Here is a 19,314-nt window from a genome sequence, read left to right as displayed (position 1 = left end):
ACGCTCTTTATTTATGCATATTGAGTTTTCTGTCTTTGCCACGTTGTAGAAATAAGTCTGGGCCCTTTTTTACACATCCATCCCATAATGAAAACACTGATAATGCGGGGGTGGGGGGCTGCTGCTGTGATTACCACATAGTTGACTGACTTACTATCACTGCTCCATCTCAGAGGAGGATCTGGGTCATTGTTCAGTCCTTCCTTCTGTCTTCTGAGTGGGCGAGGCGGAGCAACATATGGGGCAGTGGGTTACTTCTCACATGCTGCCATCAGTCTGCTGTTGGCATAAATTGGCCTTCTGTATTTGGAGAGAGTCCTCTTAGTTATTCACAGATAAAACAGCAACAAGGACTCACAAAACACTCAGACTAAAGGCAATACACAGCTGCGAAAGATCCCTTTTGTCTGGCAGTAACTTCTGATATTTTAATATTTGTTAACAGAAGTGCTGATGTTGTTTTCTGGCCATATAGTGAAACAGATATTTATATCCTTCTGTGTGCAACACAGTGGTAATAAAGACACGTGCAGTAGCTTATATCTGGGAAATAAACATGCAGTCTTCCACCCAGTGCGTGTTTCTAACAATGATTACAGGACCATTTTAAACTGTTGGGGTTATGCATCTGTTTTCACTGACCTGTTCTCCTGAATACTGAAAAAGACGAGATGGGCTCAAACCAGCAACGCTGAAAAGGCAGATTAGTTGCAGATTAGGTGAAACCTTAAACTTTGTAGTGATGTTTTTCTTGTGGAAAACAGGTTTTTAATCTTGTTTTTTGTGTGTCTGATAATCATCTTGTTGCATCTGAGCAGCTGACTCAGTATTATGGTCAGCAGAAAGGCTGGATCCTTTCATGCTGTGGATGGAAATGATCCCCGTAAGGATGCACAGTCTAAGGACATTTATTTTGAATAGGCAACATTTCCTGTGAGGTACGGCATCTCTAGGTTTTTGGATATATTCCAGAGGAGCAAACAGATCGACTAAATAAATGGACCTATGATAGGAACATTTCCATTTGAACTCTGACACTATATTTTTTCCAATCAATTAAAACATTGGAACGGATGGATCCTGACAAATGTCTCAAGCTCCATTAGTTTGTAGCAGCTGATGTCTGAAAGACTGCAAAAAAAAAAAAAAAAGAAAGAAAAACAAGGATGATGGAGATATCATTATAAAGTAATAATCTTAGCTAGCTATCTTACAGCGCATCTAATTTGGCTGATGCTATTTGTTTTAATTAGTTGGGAAGTTGATCACAGACTCACAAAGGACACCAGTCTGGAAAAATCCAGAGCCTCCATGGTCAGATGATGGATGGCCATGTGCAGCAGGACTCAGCTAAGCTATTTGGTGCCATCTAGTGGCCATAATGCAGAAACACATGCGGGGTCCTGGTGCAGCCATGCTCCCATGTATCCTGTGGCTCTGTTGGTGTGGATTCAGCTAATTTGGCAGCTAATTAATTGCTTTGATTAGTCGTAATTGGAGGACCGTTAAAGCATAGCTTACCCTGTATCATGGGGCAGCAAATTAACAGAAGGTAACAATTAGGCCTATAGTCTTTTCTCTGCTATTTATTAATTCATGAAACTTCAACTGTGTCAACGGCCACATTAGACTAATTTGTTGTTACGAGACTGAATTAGTTTTTTTTTTTTTTTTTAGTGTGTGTGTGTTTAGTGTATGAGTGATTGCTTCAGTGACTCAGTTGATGAATGAATGAATGAATGAATGTGCATCAGAGTAAACCAGCTTATGGGGTTCATGTGTGACCTCTCGGCTCATGTCAGAGGCCGGGAAATGTGGCAAATACAGCTTGTGAGACTAAGATTGTGTGAGTAAGCACAGCGCATGCTGCAGGATGCTACTCCCTCTCTGGGCAAAGATAATAGGTGTGTTTGTGTCTCTGGCGGTGCTTATGTGTGTCACATGCTTTCTCTCTCCATGCCCAGTCTGGGTGCCAAGAGAGGGGCTTAAACCTGCGTCTGGAGATGGAAGCTGTGGAGATCCCAGGGAGCGGATGCTTGGCACCGTGAAATAGGATTTGGGAAGGACCAAAGCAATGAAGCGGGAGGGAGAAGAGCAACTGCCAAGTCCTCTCCACGGATTTGGTGCCCCCCTCCTCACCCCTTAAACATATTCAGTTTGTGCACACACACACACACATGCAGATATAAGAGAGAGAAAGAGAAAGGATGGTGGTGGTGGAGGGGGGAGGGTTGTGAATGGAAAGGGAGAGAAAAGAACAGCAGTGGGGGGAGTATAACAAGAAGAACAGTGTTTGGAGCAATAACATAGTTCAGTCAGGGAGACAGTGACCTGAACATGTGTTCCTCACTGCACCCAACTCAGACAACTCAGTAATCCTGCTGTAGCTTTACCAGGTGCCTCCTGCCTGAGCATCTGTGTGTGTGTGTGTGTGTGTGTGTTGACATGAGCGATGGCATGTCTGCTCATATATGCTTGATTTCCTGCAGCCACAGTGTGTAGATCATCTTCTAAACGTGACAGATGGAGGTTGACAAGAAACAGATAGATGCAGGAGGGAGGAGTGGGGAAATAAAAGGGGCGGAGCTCCTCACATGGCTGTCAAAGGAGGTGATTGATTGTTCCGCCCCCCCCCTTATCAAGACCAGCAGCCGGAGGACTCCTAATACACTCACACACACACACACACGCACAAACAAGCTGTAGAAAATAGACCTATCAAATACCATCTATCATCTGTCTCTGTCACGTGGTCACAACAAATATCTAATCAGCATAGTTGGCTCTGTGTGTGTGTGTGTGTGTGTGTGTGTGTGTGAGGGGCGAAAACAAATCGTTTACCAAACCAAAAGTGCATCTGAGATGATGCAGGAGAAGTTTGGATGTATTTAGATTGAGCCATACTGTTTCATCTCTCTACTCCTCTCAGGCTGAATCCTGATCTGATGGGAGGAGTTTATAAATGTTGTTCAAAGTTCAAAGGAAGCACAGAGGAAGCAACATAAGTTTCCACAAGCCCCCCCCTCCCCCAGCCGCTCCCTCAGCCTTTACCTGTCTTTCCTCTTTTTCCATGCCCCTTCCAACCCCCCCCTCTTGAACGATTCCTTCCTTTTTCCTATTTTTTTTTTCCTTCCCAATTTTCTACAAAGCACTTGTGTAATTTTGCCATTACTCATATTATTGCTGGTGGCTGCAAACTGAGTCTTGGCGCCATTCCTCAGGGGTAATTTGAAACTGCAGGTGTGAGGGGGCACATTAGCATACACAAGCCTTGCACAGCACACTGCTTCAGCCCTAATGGCAGCATGAAAAATACATCTATCATGCTAATGCAGGAGAGACGGATGTGTACTGTAGTTACACCACTGAGACCGGTCAGAAAAATGTGATATCCTGTGGTGTTTAGTGAGCTTGTGCACTCCTGTGTCTGTGTATTCTGGTGTGTGTGTGTAACTGCAACACAGAGAGAGTGAGACAAAGTAACACTGGGCATCTGATGCTGCCAATTAATATGTCAGAAATGAACACATAAATGTGTCTAAAGAAGAGAAGAGCAAATATTTGTTTGTATTCCACATCAGGTCACTAGTTTTCTGCACTACCAGCATGAGCAATCTATATTTATTTGCTTTTTGCACCCATGATTAAATTCAACAGGCAAACTATTGGTTCAATTAACAGCTACAGGTTTCAGATGGCAGTGAGACAAAATCGGCTTCAGTGCAGTTCTGACCGTTAAGTGATTTTATCTGCCTCCGGCCAAAAAAAAAACAAAAAAACAAAACAAAACAAAACATAAACATATGAGCAAGAGCCAATAAAAGCACAGAAATACTCATATTATTACAGCATATAAGAGAAAATGTGATGAACGGGGACCATCAGAAGCCAAATTGATTAGAAGTAGTCACTGAACACCGCCGTTGTTGTGCAGTAAGCTCAACGTGTTTGCATTACATAATTCTAATGAGAAAATTACATCTCAGCAGATGCAGCTGTAGATTGAAGTTGAATGGAGCGGTCTTATCGTTATCAGATGTTTATATTATGAAGGGAGGAGGGAAGGAAATACGGTTCATAGCTGTTCATTACGTTAAGTGGGAGTTCGATTTGTGTGTGTTACAGCTGTTTTGTACTTTCTACACCTGATTTCATTGTTTATTGTTTCAGGTACACAGCTTTGCCATATTTACTCTGCAAGGCCTGAAGAACACAAAAGTCTGCAAAAGTGTGACCATGTTGTTGGCGTGAATCCAATCACTGTAATTTTTTATATGTTTGTTTGCTTTTAGTTTGTTGGGTTTGTGCTTCTTCACTGATGAAACATTAATCAAATCTATGACGAGGTCAATTTGTTGTTGACAAAAAGAGTAAAAGAGAGAAAACACATGTTTATGTGGATGAATTATAAATTGACATTTTGATCATCACATTTAAGAGGTACTGAATAAAAGATGTTTTCTATTGTAATGTCACCTGTTTTAAATGTATTTTTAAATTCTACAAAATATAAAAAAAGGGGCGAGGCTTTGGTCTTACAATTCAGTTTAATCCTACATGACCGACTTTAGCTCTAACAAAAAGAGTAATAAATGAATTACTTTGTCTTGTTTGATCTTGAACCCAAAACATTCATATAGATTTTTTGTAGCATCATCATGTGTTATACATAAAAACATTTGATGTTTTTCCCCCCTAAAGCGTAAGAAAAACTATTTCACAAATCTATTTGGTCAAAATATAATTTCTACTTGAAAACCCAACCCGACATGGAGGCGCACACTGTGACACATCTCTGAATGTCAGGTATTCAGAAATTATGACGCTCTCATAGATTAGCAAGGACAGAAACTATATAATCAACAGGATGAATATAATCGCTGATAGAAAGAGATGTAGATGGAAATGAGAACATTTTTGAATGGTTGTTCTGCTTATTTGTGACAAGTGTGGAACAAATCTCGTATATCTTGCATCAATTTAGGTCAACAGCTGGTATAACGTCAGATTTTACTGTCACAAAAATAAGACAAACACAAATTTCATAAAACTATGACGATTCAACCCACAACTGTCAGGAATAAAAGAACAGCATGAAAACTAAATGTGAGTTGCTGCAATGAAATTCAAATTGTCAAGAGTAATCGCAAGATACGTTGTATATGTGGATATAAAGAATGTCACAATGGCACACTTTGCCACACAAAAAAGGAGAAATTTAAAGTAGAGCGACCAATTTCTTCCTAGGAGGTGAAATAATGACCCCACTTAGACCCCCCCATGGGGTGTGCATAGGGTGTGTGGCCCTTCAACTTGCTAGCTATGTTAGCAGGTTGAAGGGGCACGCACAAGTCTGTATGTGTTATTTCCATATTCACACACACACACAGGCTCTTTCTTTGTCCTGCCTGCAGTCTGTAGTTTTTCCTGTCTATAGAATAGCTGAAATAGCTTGTTAAACAATGATGTGCACTGACTCACGGACCCCCTGCTGAGCACGTCTCCCTGCAGTTAGCAGGTGAACCTGCTTTGGAGAGGCCGAGCCACTTGAAGTACTTCATTCACAGAACGTGCATGTGTGCTGTCAGCGGACGGCGTGATAAACAAACACAGGTCAGAGGCTGAAACATGTTGCTAAAAGAAGGGGAGCGTTTAAAAAAGAAAAAAAAAAAACAGGCTTCCCCACGTCCCTTAAGACTGAAACTTTACATCTGGGTGCCCGCCTGCTGTATGTGTGCATGTGTTTTCTGTGCAGGAGGACAGGATCCTCGTGTGCTGACTGACTGTGAGGGATTATTATGGGATTAAGGGTGTCTCGGTTACCACTGTGAGATGATAATCACAGTGGCTGTCCTCTGATCTCCACAGGGACAGGAGCGTCAATCAAATTGGAGACACTCAGAGATGAGGGCGAACGCTGCAGCGACGGTGAACACGTGTGATGTTTTCCCCGTGCTGGGTGTTACATTGTGCTCGTGTTCGGATGTTTCATGTGACTCGGCTTTAAGGTAGAAGAAAGAGGAGGGTTGGTGGTTGGTGTGTTTTTTTGTTTTTTTTTTTTCCTTGCCAGCCAATGAGTGAATTTATGTTTTATGGAAATAAAATATGGCCCTCACCTCCCTCCTTACCTCCAGATGGTCCCTGTGGAGAGAGGGTGATTATCTGGCCCATCTCAGCCAGGGAACCTGAGAGTGTTGATGTTGGGTGGGCAGTGCGGTGCCACGCCAAGCCTCCTGTCCCCAGGAGCCTGAATACGATCCCCCTTACCTGCCCCCTGTCTCTGGTCCTCTTCCTCCCTCCTCCACTCCACCACCGGCTAGACTTACTGCGACTCCCCTCTCCTCCTCCTCCTCCTCCTCCTCCCCGTCTCTGCCCTGGGATAGACTTTCTTCCACCTGACAAGGCTTGGCCTGGATCACTGGAATACCTGGACAGGTAAGTCTACTCAGGGAGGTGTCAAGTGCATGTAGCGAGTATGTGAGGTAGAAAAGGAGAGACGGAAAAACAGAGAAATAAAGGGAGGTTAGTTTGTTGTGCTTTGCAACCTATCAGGAGCAAAACAGTTAATCAGCAGGACAAGGTTGTTGGGAACTTGGCAGGCCGCTCTGCTTCAAAGTCTTCTTTAGAAATGCCATGAATAAATAACCAGGGGTCAGCAGCTCTGCTAATAAAGTCTTCCTCGTTTTGATTTTCAATCTTCTCTCCCTCCTTTCTCTCCCCCTCTCTCTTCATCATTCTCGTCGCGCCTGCTAATTATGCCAGGTCTTTGGTTTCCCTGCCATGTGTGATATGAGTTTATCAAAGCTGCCTGTCAGGCTGCAGGGGTCAGAGAACGGTGCGGCCATAACAGAGAGGCAAGCGGATCCGAAATACAAGAGATCCTGGCTGAAACTATTTGTTTTCCAACTCAGAGACGCTGTTAAAAATGCTCCAAACAAGACAGAACAAGCAAATTATATTACAGCTACTGTCTGCATGCAGTTGTGTCATTATTACCACCACTACTGCAGTAAAAGAAGTACCACTAGACCTACAATTTAATTCAAAATGTACTTGAACAAAGCTAAAGGTCATTTCATGCTTGCTTGATGTGACACTTAATAAAAACACTTCCACAGGTTTTGAAAGAAAGGCGCTCTGTTGGGCACTTTTAGTGTTTGGGGACTGAAAGAAGGGGGCTCCCTATGAACTAAAAAGTTCACTGCGCTGAAGCTCTCAACTGAGTTTTTATAATTTGTCATTATTCTTTTTGACACACCGAGTTTAAATTTTGGCACAAAAGGTACAACGGAGCAGAAATAAAGTCCACCTTGATTGGATCTTTTCCAGGCTGATATTCTCAAAAACTGTCAAAAAATGAGAGACATGAAAGACAACACTCTGATTATTACTTGAACTTTCTGTTTCAATTAATAGTTTTATTCTGATTTCATTGTTTTTTAAAATATCAAGATAGATTAACAATTCCTTTCTTTCTTTGAACATATTGGACATTTTCTATTCAGACATTTTATTTTCCACAGAGTTTGTGGCATTATAATAATCAGCAGCTTTACACACACTGTGCAGTTGAGGAAAAAGACAACTTAAATGATCTGTTTCAAATACACAAATAGCCTTTTTAGAACAATGGCAGGAGATTCATAAATCAACAGAAAGCCACGATTAGAACTGCACTGAACTCACAATTTAATAAAACCAGGTGTAGTTAGTCATAATGTTACACTTTCTATAATTCAGATTATTTGGATACAAGGATAGAAACAAGTAAAGACCTTTCAGCTCTGGATAGCTTTCACCAGCAACAGATTTGAGTCGCTGTTTCTTTTTATATGAAGTAAAATATAAAGTAAATTTTGTGACTGAGGTATGAGAAGGAGAAATCCATGCAGGTAAAGTGTTTGTATGTGCACATGTAGAACAGTAGAACATTCAATATTACAAATTTGTATCATTTGTATTTTTTATGTGATTGCTGGGATACCATCATTTGTTCAAAAGGACCATTTTATTACGTCTAATTTTAAATCACCGTCACTTGTTTAGTATTTCTAGAGATTAACTTTGCATCTGTCCGTTTTCATGATTTGCAGCCCTGCAGCAGATCACGCCGATGCACTGCATTGCTTTCAAAAGAGGGCAGTGTAACCACACATGCACGGTTTTCTTGAGGCTTTCCCTGTTTCTGTATCTTCCTCCAATAGAAACTATGTTACAGTTTCCTCTCTGAATCTTTGTAAATCAGACCTTTCAAACACCAACTTGTATTTTTCTATTTTTGTGTATGTGTGTGTTTTTCAAACCTGAAATATGTGTCAGAGAAAAAAATGGCAGAAAAAAAAAAAAAGACTGATACAATTTCAACAGACATTTCAACACGCACATTGAAAATCCCAGTGGTCAAGCTGTGAGGAAAAAGCTGCACCTGGTAATTGCTGCAACACCCACTGACCCCTGTGCAATGTGCATTGGCATATCCCTCAGCTACGTGTAAGAAAATTGCTTCATAGTTAGTGCATTATTGTTTCAGTGATGGCAGAGAGGTTGCTTTGCCTTGCCCTGGGTGGCATCATTAACACAGTCTGGAGCAACACGTTTAAATCAGATGGCATTGTCACAGGTGTAACTACTGCTGTTCATGCATGTGATTAATGTCCCCTTTTTTGATTAATTTCCTACGTTGGCTGAGAAGCCCTCGCATTTGTGATTAATGAACCCACAGCCTAATAAATTATAATGGTGGTTTGGTACATATTTTGTGTGGGTGAGTGCTTGTGTGTGTTAGGATGGATGACTGCTACCAGTGTGCAGCATCCTTCATATCCCAGTCGAGTCTGTGGTCAGAGCTGGAGGTCAAGCTGGAGGGGATCGTTGCAGACACAGGTTTCCCTCAGCGTGGAGTCCTGGGGGGAGTGCTACAATAACAAAGACGACAGCGAAGCAGGCACCTTGCATGTGAAGTTAGTGTGAGGCTGATACATTAATCCACACACACTGACGCAGCCTCGTCCCATGGGTCTGAGCTTCTGTCTGGGCCTGAGGGCGACGAAGGGTGTGACCCAGAGAGTACAAACCAGAGCCTCACACTCCTCAACCATTCACAGAGCTGGGGGGGTGCACTGCTTGGTTATACTCACTGTTGACCTTGTGATGTCTGAGTCAATACTCTCTCCTTTTTCCACTCCTGTCTCTACGCCCCACCTTCCCCATATCCCCAGTGGTGACAGAGACAGAGGACACAGGGGTCTGTAATTAGCTGGTTGACCCCGGGGTTGGGTTGTGTGACCCCAGCAGCCGTGAAGCGTAGATCCAGCCTGATCAGATGAGTAGTTCTGAGGGATCAGTGGTTGAAAGACAGCCGCCTCCCCACCTCGGCCAACCCAGTCACATTAGCCAGCGCGGCCGAGGCGGACACAGTTACAGGAGCCCAGCTGCCGAGCCCTAACAGAGTCACAAACACCTGTCTGGGTCGGGTACAAACATACAGACACATGCTTTTCAACATCCACAGACACTGATGCGACAGCAAAACACACTACCTGCCACCACTGAAGGAAAGGAAAGCAGAAGGAGGGGAGGATGGAGTGGGGGGGGGCTGAGGGGTAACCTGACCCAGGTAGGGGAAGGATGGGGGAGGGAGGAGCAGTGCTGGCCCTTGGTCAAGTGCCTTGTATTCCACAAACAGACCGCATCCAGTTACACTCTACCTGAGAAGCTGAGCCCGAGGAGAGGATTCAAAGAACAGCATGGGGAGCTCCCTCCCTTAGCTATGGCTCCTTCGTTTAACGCAGATTTCACTTGGAAAATACATTCAGATATTTTCTCTCAGCATGTATTCAGAGATTTAGTGAGATTCAAGGTCAGTTCATGTGTAATTGTGGGGTTTTTTTTTTTCAGCTGCAGAAATATTAAGCATCACATTGCCGTCACGGAGGTACTTACAAACAGGTCGATAATTGGTAAATGTGGCGCAGCTGTCTTTGCTGCCTTCACTACTCACTACACTAATTAAAAGCAGTGAGATGGGAGAAAGGGAGAGAGTGTCATCAAGGACACGCTGGGAGACGTTCACCTGAGACGACACAGTCACTCGTGCTCCGGGCACATCAGTATGACCTGATCACCGGCGCTGTTTGAAGCCATGACAGAGAGAAAGAGAGACAAAAGTGTCTGGATTTGAAACTGTTGCCCTTGGGGGGAATAAAGAGATAGAGAGAGTAAATAAAGAGGCGAGAGAGCACATGAAAAGAGAGTGAGAAGCAGGGGTAAAAAAAAATATATATATATACTGATAAAAAAAATAATGTTAATAATAATAATAAAAAAAAATTTTTAATGCTGAGGAAAAGAAGCCAAGAATACAAAGAGAAAGAGCAAAAGAGTGTCCTCTACCTTGTGTGTGAAAGTTGAGCCCTCCTCTTTAGGACACTTTATTATTTAGTCTCACTTTCTATTGCTCAGTGCTCATTCATTTCTACCTCTTTACCTCTCTCAAGTCATCATGTTTACACAAGCTGTTACTGCCATTTCCCCGTTGTCTAACCCTCTGCTGTTTTTCCTCCTTTCCCCTCTTTCTTTGTCTTTTTCCTGCTGGTTGGAAATCTGCAAGGCTTGCTCATCGGCGCCAGGCTCTGTTAATCCCCTCCCAAAGCACCTTAGCAACGCTAGGAATTTAGAGATGCTAAAAAAAAAAAAAAAAAAAACACACGACGACAACGACAACAACTGTTCTTAACACTGGGCTCATATTGGCAAGTGTGGCCACATCTTGAGATGTGTGTGTGTTTTCCATAAGTAGTTCAGAACAATCTGCAAGGGTGTGATAACCAAGAATCTCTCAAGAGTGTGTGTGTGTGTGTGTGTGTGTGTGTGTATCTGAATAAGTGTGCACAGAGTGGGAGTGTATGTTTATGTGATATAGTTCCTATAACAGCAGAAACCTGGTAATCACTGCATGTAGTCACCTGAGATGCTCATTATCTAGTCTCAGTACACGTTTGGTGTGTGTCTGTTCACTGAGTCTGTACCTCAGTGCGCGCACACACCGAGCTGGACTCTTTGTATGTTGGACTGCACGCACCTGAAGCAGTCGATGTTAGACCATGGAGGTTAAGTGAGCAAACAAAATTTAAATTATCACAGAAAACGGTGAAACAATTTATGTGATTACGTGCCCAACTTTGATGTTAGCCAAATTGACGACAAAAGTCAATAAAGAAAGGCTACATCACTCACAGCAATTATGCTGTCAGTTATTTTCCATTTGTTGGCTTTGGAGTTTTCACACATCAACACAGATCATCCCCCCACCTCTCTCCTTCTCTACCCAAAATCAATTACTTAGGGGCAATGGTAAAATAATTGAGGGCACATTTAGGCCTTGAAATTAATACATAGTTTAAATGTTAAAACTTTTCTGTAACTTCTCACTTTGAGGGATTAATTCACCTCTTAAATTGAATGTGAAATAAAATGACTGAAGAGACAAAATTCTATTCTTGAGAGACAATGAGATACAGTAGTTTATTTAATACATAGTAAAATGGGGTAGAATGTATTTGTTGAGCGCTTGCCTCACATGAAATATACACCCATGCACAGGAAAAAATGTTAATTAGAATCTAAAAGCATAACCAAATAAATGTTTGTTTCTCTGGATCTCAGACAGTCTGTTAGACGTTTGCGTTCAGATGGAAAATCACCTGTTTCACACTGTTTCCTCACTGACTGTCCAATCAGGATCTGTCACCATTTCCAACTGGGCCGGTCAAACAGCACAATCAACACACTCAAAGCTGTAGAAATATTCATTACAGGAATTCTGACGGATTTTACAAATCTGAAAATGCAGCGGGTTCACGGAAAACATGCCAACGGAGGGGCTAAGAGTATTAAGACAGTGAAGCTGGCTCCAGTGGAACGGCGTGGAGAACAGAGCTGCTGCAGACACTGCAGTTTTTTGTTTGTTTGTTTTTTTTTTTTGGCTCAATGCAATTATTTCTTTTGTGAAAAATGGGTGATATATATGTATGGAACCAGTTTTGTTGTGTTACATTCAATCTCCAGGTTAGCACAAAAAAATCCACATGCTGTGAAATTTAACACTAAATACAAAAACAATAATAATAAAGAGGAAAGAGGGAATGGAGGAAATTTGGGGCTCTGACTGTTGCTGACATTTTCCAAAAGGTCCCTCCCCACAGCACCTATCTCCTGATGCTCGTTGTAATGATGGACCGCCAGCAGAGGAGCCGAAGTGTTATCTGCAAATCACAGTCTCCCCCCAAACACTGATCCATGTCCACTGGTGAACACTTTGCTGGAAGAAACAGAAACGGAGAGAGAGTGAATGTCAAATGTCTAAAGAAAATGAATGAAGAGCAAATATGAGAACCCTGCAGTTCCATGTTTGGGGTTACAATGCGAAATGCACCGATATTTCAAGGTCACACACATGCAGGTACATGATCAAATCATCTCAGCGATTAATTCAGTCACAAACGGATCAAATTTATCCCCCCAGCTTAAACAGCCCGACAGCTGACAACAATCTAATGGCTCCGGAAACAAATTGAGTACGGTTATAATCATTAAGAACAATTCATCTGTACAGCTCGGACACATTTCTGTGACATACACATCCTTCACTTGTTCCAATCTGACCTATCTAAACGACCCAGTATGTTGATCACTTGACCCTGCAGAGTTCAAAGGTCAGCCGGTTCAAACAGCTATCAGCGTGGTGCAGGTTGCAGGAGGCGCCATAAAGCTGCTGCTCCTTATCTCCACCCTTTGACCCCTCATTAACCCTATCTGCGCCACGCTGAGAATTATCACCTGCCACAGAGGAGCAGAAATCCTTTACAGCATCTGGTGGGTTCGTATGCGTGCGGCCCGGTGATAGAGAAACGCTGCAGGTGTGTTGGTTGAATGAAATGTTGAAAGTGAAAGATTGTCAGTCGAGGAATGAGCTGGTTGTAATGTGTGAGAAAATATGAAAATAAGCCTACAGCTGTTCTTTGACACGGCAGCATTTTGAGCCAAATGCTAATGTCACCATGTCAATATGCTAATAAATTTCTTTGCTCGCATGTTATTGTTGCGTTCAGGTCATGTGGGAATGATGGGAGAGCAACTTGTAGCTGTATGATTAAAGGATGGCTTGGCTGGGAAATATTGTGACTTGACGATATAAAAACAGTAGTTAGACCATGTGAGGCATGAATGTTACTTTAGTTTTCAAGTCAAATGTATGTGGAATCTCTGAAAAGTCCCTTTCAGTGGATATGATGGCATAAAAGCTATTCATGAGTCAGGAACTTGCAATTACAGCAACACAAAGAGGAGAAATTTGTATTTTGTGTATTTGTATTGTACCAAATACTATGGCAATCTATCCAAAGGTTGTTGAGATATTTCATTAAAAAACACAAATGTCAACCTCAAAGTTTCAAGGTGGGGAAAGTCAGAGGACTGTCACCACACCGCAGGCACATCATCCGACAAGCATGAATAACTGTGAAAAGTATGTCTTTTTGTATCTTTATTATATCAAAGAGACATTTCACTGGAGAGGTGAAAACCTGAACCTGCGAGTGGAAAAGTCAGGGGACTGAAAACATCATCGGGTTTGGTGCTCTGAATTTCGACATTACATAACAATACGTGTAATACTGTTTGAGATCTTTTGGTCTGGATCAAAGCGGTCGACCATCTGACACCTCCTCTGCTGCTAAACACCCACTATAGGCACAGAGAGAAGAGGTTAAAGAAAGAAAGGAGAGAAAGAAATAGTACTACGCAGGCGGTGCCGTGACTTTGAAAGAATACCAGCTCAACTTTCACCCCTGAGCAGCAGGACGTGCTCAACTGTCGTGTCACATTTATTTTTGACTGCATGAAAAGATAGATATTATCAGTGTTCTCACTGGTTGGAAAGAGCTCTGCTGATCTGGTTTATTGTTTATGTTCAATGAGGAACAAGAAGCCACTTAGCGCGTTTTCATTAACATTTTATTTTAAATCCAACCTTTTGCTCCCGGGCACCCGCGATAGTCCAACCTGTGCTGTCACACAACCCTCAGTTTTTTAGTCTCCTACACTCCATGAAAGAAAGCCTTTGTGGTGCCACTTATGTAGAAAGAGATGAAAAAATAAAAAACAAGCAATGAATGCTGTGCTAAAGATCCTTCCTTTGAGTACACAAATAGCAGGACCGTGGAGGGTACTTAAACGTTATCACGTGACCCATCCTTGGTTTTCTGTTTTCCTCAGACATTTGGGATGTTAACAGTTAACAGTGTTTGAGCCAAGAAAAAAAACAACAACAACTCGTGGGCACTAAAAACTGGGTTCAATTCTAGATGCCCTGGGCCTGCGTGATTATTCGCTTGCTCATTTACAGCAGAAAAGTTATTATGCTATAGAGAACATAAACACTTTTATATCTGGTTTTACTGAGGACGGGTGATTTTAGGTGTTTGGGGGGACGGACACAAACTTCCCGCTGGATCTGGTGTTAATGGTACATGTTGTAGTCTGCATCAGAGAGGGACCACTATAGCTCGTTCTCGCACCTTCACTTTGGAGGGAAACGCTGCAGCTGCTCATTCTGTGGACAGTTTGGATTTCCAATTTTAAAAGATAACAGTTTGTTTTTGTTGTAGTTTTAGCTAGTGGTGATATTGATTGTAATAACACAATTTCTAAGAGAGATCTCAAAACGTATCAAAAATATCACGAAATGGCTCTGTTATCTATACTGCTTAACTGTGCAGGGCTGTGGAGGGCCAATCTCAGCCCACACAGTGTGAGGGTGGAGTCACCAGCCCATCACAGTGCTGACAACTACTCACTTTAATTCAGACTCATTTAGACTGAACAGTGAATCAAACATGCATGTCTTTGAACTGTGGAGGCTACAGGTCCGGGGCTCGAACCCAAAACCTTCTTTCTGAGAGAGGCAAATAATCCCTCAAATCAAAAGAAGTATGTGCTCGACCATTGAAAGGCAAAAGGCAAAGTTCCACTAGATAGTTCGGGGAGAAATTTCTCATTTCATTTTTCCTTTGTCTTCCAATCAAATGTGTCTAACTTTTGGTTTGTTTCAAACTTGTCTGATTATCGGGCTGCTGGTGTTTCTGGCTCTGGTGTTTTGTGAAAGATGCCTTATGGTGAAATAACAGCAGTTAATTTAGCAAGTGCAGGGAACTGGTGGATAGAGCTAGAATAGAATAGAAAAAAATCAAGTTGCAATTGACCATGGCTTTCAACGCACACCTGCTGAGCTGAAGTACTGTATACAAAGGCAGTTGGTAAAGTGGAATATGAATTGAGGGATATGGCGATGAATCATTAAGCTCTCAACCAGTCACCTAACTGGTCTTGTAACACTGACTCACTGATACTAAAATGGTAGGGCATGACAAACACAGTGGGGCATGGCAAATCACCCAATGAAGAGGCTTAGAAAGTACAATGTAACAAGACCTGGGAGCATTGCACTTCCATAAGTGACTTTATTTGTTGAGAAAACTATGTCAGGTCTCTTTGCAACACAGTGATCTAAAATAAATTAATCTGCAAATTGATTGTTTTATACAGAAGCCTGACTCTGCTGTTGGCTTTGATAACAGGAAAGATTCTTTTTTGGTATGATATCTATCCCATACTTTAATTATAAGTCTACATGATATCATATAAATAAGACGAATTTTAAAAATAAGACCATAACCATTTTACTAGAAAGGCAGGCAGGAAGGTTGTGATGCACAAGAATGATATTTCCAGCATCAACTGTTACAACCCAACAGACTGATGGATGATGTAAAGGAGAGAAGGGTTATTCAAGAGCAGCCGGGTGTAATTTCCACGAGATCTAATCAAGGTAAACACCCTGGATCATTGTGCGAGATGACACTTCTCAAACTAGAAGCTGCAGGTTTATCATTTCTGATAAATAACAAATGACATGTCCTGCTGCCTTCACACAGCTCAAAATCAACTGAAGGAGATCTTTACAAATCAGTACAGATTACTTCACTGGCATTTTGCATTACACTAACATTAATTCACCTGCTAAATACGGTGTGTGTCTTTTTATATATATATATATATATATATACACACACACACACACTCAGTATATATACTTTCTCAGCATTTTCTTTCCTTTTTAGTTTTCTCTTATCCATAGTGCAGAGCTGGAAGTATTGATGGGGCACCGTGCAAAACATTGTGTTGAATGTTATTTGCTTTTGGTGCGATGTGGTTTGACGCCGCGTGGAAAGGCACCAGACAGGCAAAACACATAAAAGCAAACGTGCTTCTTCAACTGGATGGTTTTTATTTTACTGCGTCACTTCCCTCCATCACATATAGGCCCAGCCTTTCTACAGATCTGTGGCAAAACAAAACCAAACAACTACTTTTAGGAGTTCTGAATGTGCTAGCTGCACTGCTGCTATTAAAATGCAGCCCACTTTCACATCATAATGATGTGTTAGGTGCAACTTTAACAAAACAGCTGCCGCCTTTATCCTGTCAGCTATTCACTTTGCTTGTATAGTTCTTAATTGTTGTCTGTCAAAGTACACAACTTTGACACTGAGGCCCTTAGAAAGTGTTTGACATCAGGATACTGCTGTCCACAGACCTCAGACAGCAGGCCTCCCACCAACAGTCAGCGGTGGCTTCTTAAGGCCACGATCTTCACCTGTTGGTACTGATGTCTTTGTCTCCTAAATTTAAAGCAACATTAATGGATGTTTTGACCACTTGGTGGCAGTGTAACAAACTGGACTCACAACTCAGACATACCATCACCTTCAAAGTTTATGGGTATTTCTGTTAAGTGTTGCCAGATGTTTAAAGGAAAGTTCTTATCTCCAAAATCGTGTGCCATGTTCACTAACTAGTTGCTAACTATTCCTGTCAGGTGGTGGGTCTGTGGAGAACGACAGAGTGGTTTGTCTACGTATAAACAACGAACAAAAAACAGTGGAAGTGGAACATTAATCATTTCTGTGATGTGATATCTGTTATGGTCTAAAGATTAAGCAATGATGAAAATTCAAACCCATTAAACTTTTTAGGCTGCCATGAGCAAGTAAAGCAAAGTCCATTTAGATATCTTCACACTTGGGGCTGGGAGGAAACAGTTCATATTTTAAAACATAGATATATATATTTTTAAAAGAAAAAATCTGGCACCAATAAAAATAAGTGAATTTTTCAGCAGATTGCCTCACTCTTCTGCTGCACAATGGAGGCATGACTGTATCAGATATTTGGACAGTATAAAGATTTTTTTTCTACATTTAGACTCTACATATAGACTTCATGCCTGAAACACATCTGGAGTATTTTCGATGAGGCCGGTGTCGAGAAGCATCAGAATCCAAATCACAGAAAATATTTAAAATTAATGAATAAGAGAATGGACATTTCTCTGGACTCATGTGAATCCTGGCCCTGATTGGGAGTCTCCCCATCCTTTCATTCACTGATGGACAGTGAGGCCACTCAGTATGCTGCCCCCCCCCCGCCCCCTAAACTTCCATCTTCTTCACACTTATTCTTTCCTCAATCCCCTCCCCTACAAAAAAAATCCGATTCCCGTGGAGTGCTTGGTTTTGTGTGGTCCCAGCACTGTCCCGGTTTTACCACCCCTCTGATGGGTTACCCCGGACTCCCTCGCACCTGCGCCGCTCCCAGGTCCCTACAGGAATGCGCTGGGGCTTGTAATCGCCTTTGTGGGGGCCATTGAGTTGTACGGCTGACTGAAACTTCCCAACCTCACAGCGCGCTGGCCGCTGAATGGGGCTCAGCGTGGGGCGGCTCTCCAAACCAGGGCCGCTGCCAAATTCCTACAGTGGCGCTCCACAATCAGTCCAACACAGGCCCCGGTACACCGCCAGGCAGGAGGGACGGGGGGGGGTGGGGGGGGGGTCGGCATGTCCTGGTGGCTGTGTGTGTGTGTGTGTGTGTGTGTGTGTGTGTTGGACAGAGAGATGGAAAAGTAACTCCAAACAACACTCATTGCATTTTATCACCACTCTGGATGAACATGGCCCAAACACGTATTGACTTTTTTTTTTTTTTTGGTGTGTGTGTGGGGGGGGGGGGTTAGTCGTCTCCTCATGAAGAGCTGCTGGGAGTGAAACAGTGATTTCCAGTGAACAATTTTAATGCCTCACCTCTCGTCAGAAAGTTCCCGTGTGCAGATGTTATTCCAACAACGGAGTAATCTGAAAGACGAAGAACAGAAAAATGAAGAAAAAACTAAAACGCATTTCGTTGAATGTCGGGCAAAGTTTAGAAAAATAAAGCAATTTCTCCTAACTTTCAGTACGTTTGTGCTGCGTTTCGGTGCATTAGGTCTGTGTGCCGGCGTGCAGCGTGGTAGCTGTGGGTAGATAGAGCAGCACCGCAGGATTAAGAGGCAGCAAGATTGTTAAACATGTCAACGTGTAATTGCACGATAAGGCCCTTCCGAGGAATTCATTGGCCCAGTTGCTTTCTCTATTCCGCGCTAATCTCGCCCGGCACATTCGCTCTGTGCAATCTGTCTCCATAATCTTCTGTGACAGAGCGGGCGACGCGAGCAGCCTGCTTGGTAATTTTTTTTTTTTAGGAAAGGGGGTTGGTGGAGGGGGGGGGGGGGCGAGGAGAAAATATGCAGAGGCGTGATAAAGTGACGCTAATTATCCCCATTTAGGACAGGGAGTGCAAGGGATCGGGGCTCTGCGAGCAGCCGAGTGCACGCTGGAGCTGGTGGCCTCCTAGCACGGAATATATCGGTGGCTACAAGATAAGAGCAGAGCACGGTGGAGAGATTTATTGGCCGGTCAGCTAAACACACAACACACACACACACACACACACACACTTGCACTGGCACGGCTTAGCTCGTCCATACGTCGCACCCTACACTTACCGCTCCTCCAACCTCAAGGTGTAATTTATTCGGGTTAAATTTGCCAGAACGCTCCTCTTTTTAGCCCGCCGATGCGCCGTGACGCGCCCCGCCTCTCCGGGCTTTCAGGGTTTAATCCGCATCTCTTTACATCAGCAGATAAGATGGAAACAGATGCAAAAAAAAAAAAAAACAACAACAAAAAAACAAAAAACAAAAAAAAAAAAAACCACAAGGAGCCCCCCCCCCCCTCACTGCTCTCTCTCTTTTGCTCTGCGCACAGAGATGCCTCCATAGATGCAGCTTCTTTTGGGGTTTTTGGAATTTCAACTCATTTCCACATATTGTTCCTCTAATTTTTTTCAATAGATTAACGCGCAGCAAGACGTTACACGGTT

At 42.7% G+C, this 19,314-nt stretch overlaps 1 long non-coding RNA gene across 1 annotated transcript; it reads right to left on the bottom strand.

The window, feature by feature from the left end:
- Nucleotides 1-12,146: 12,146 nt before the first annotated feature.
- On the bottom strand, nt 12,147-18,400 carry LOC115035255 (uncharacterized). The gene is made up of 3 exons (XR_003840317.1): nt 18,344-18,400; nt 18,198-18,248; nt 12,147-12,319 (listed from the first exon to the last, which is right to left on the bottom strand). It is a non-coding gene; the product is annotated as an uncharacterized LOC115035255 (long non-coding RNA).
- Between the last annotated feature and the right edge of the window lie 914 nt (nt 18,401-19,314).

The sequence above is a fragment of the Echeneis naucrates genome, chromosome 21 (assembly GCF_900963305.1).
Source record: "Echeneis naucrates chromosome 21, fEcheNa1.1, whole genome shotgun sequence".
In the NCBI taxonomy this organism is placed as follows: domain Eukaryota; kingdom Metazoa; phylum Chordata; class Actinopteri; order Carangiformes; family Echeneidae; genus Echeneis; species Echeneis naucrates.
The sequence above is the reverse complement of the archived record's forward strand: the minus strand, read 5'-3'. Positions and strand labels throughout refer to the sequence as shown.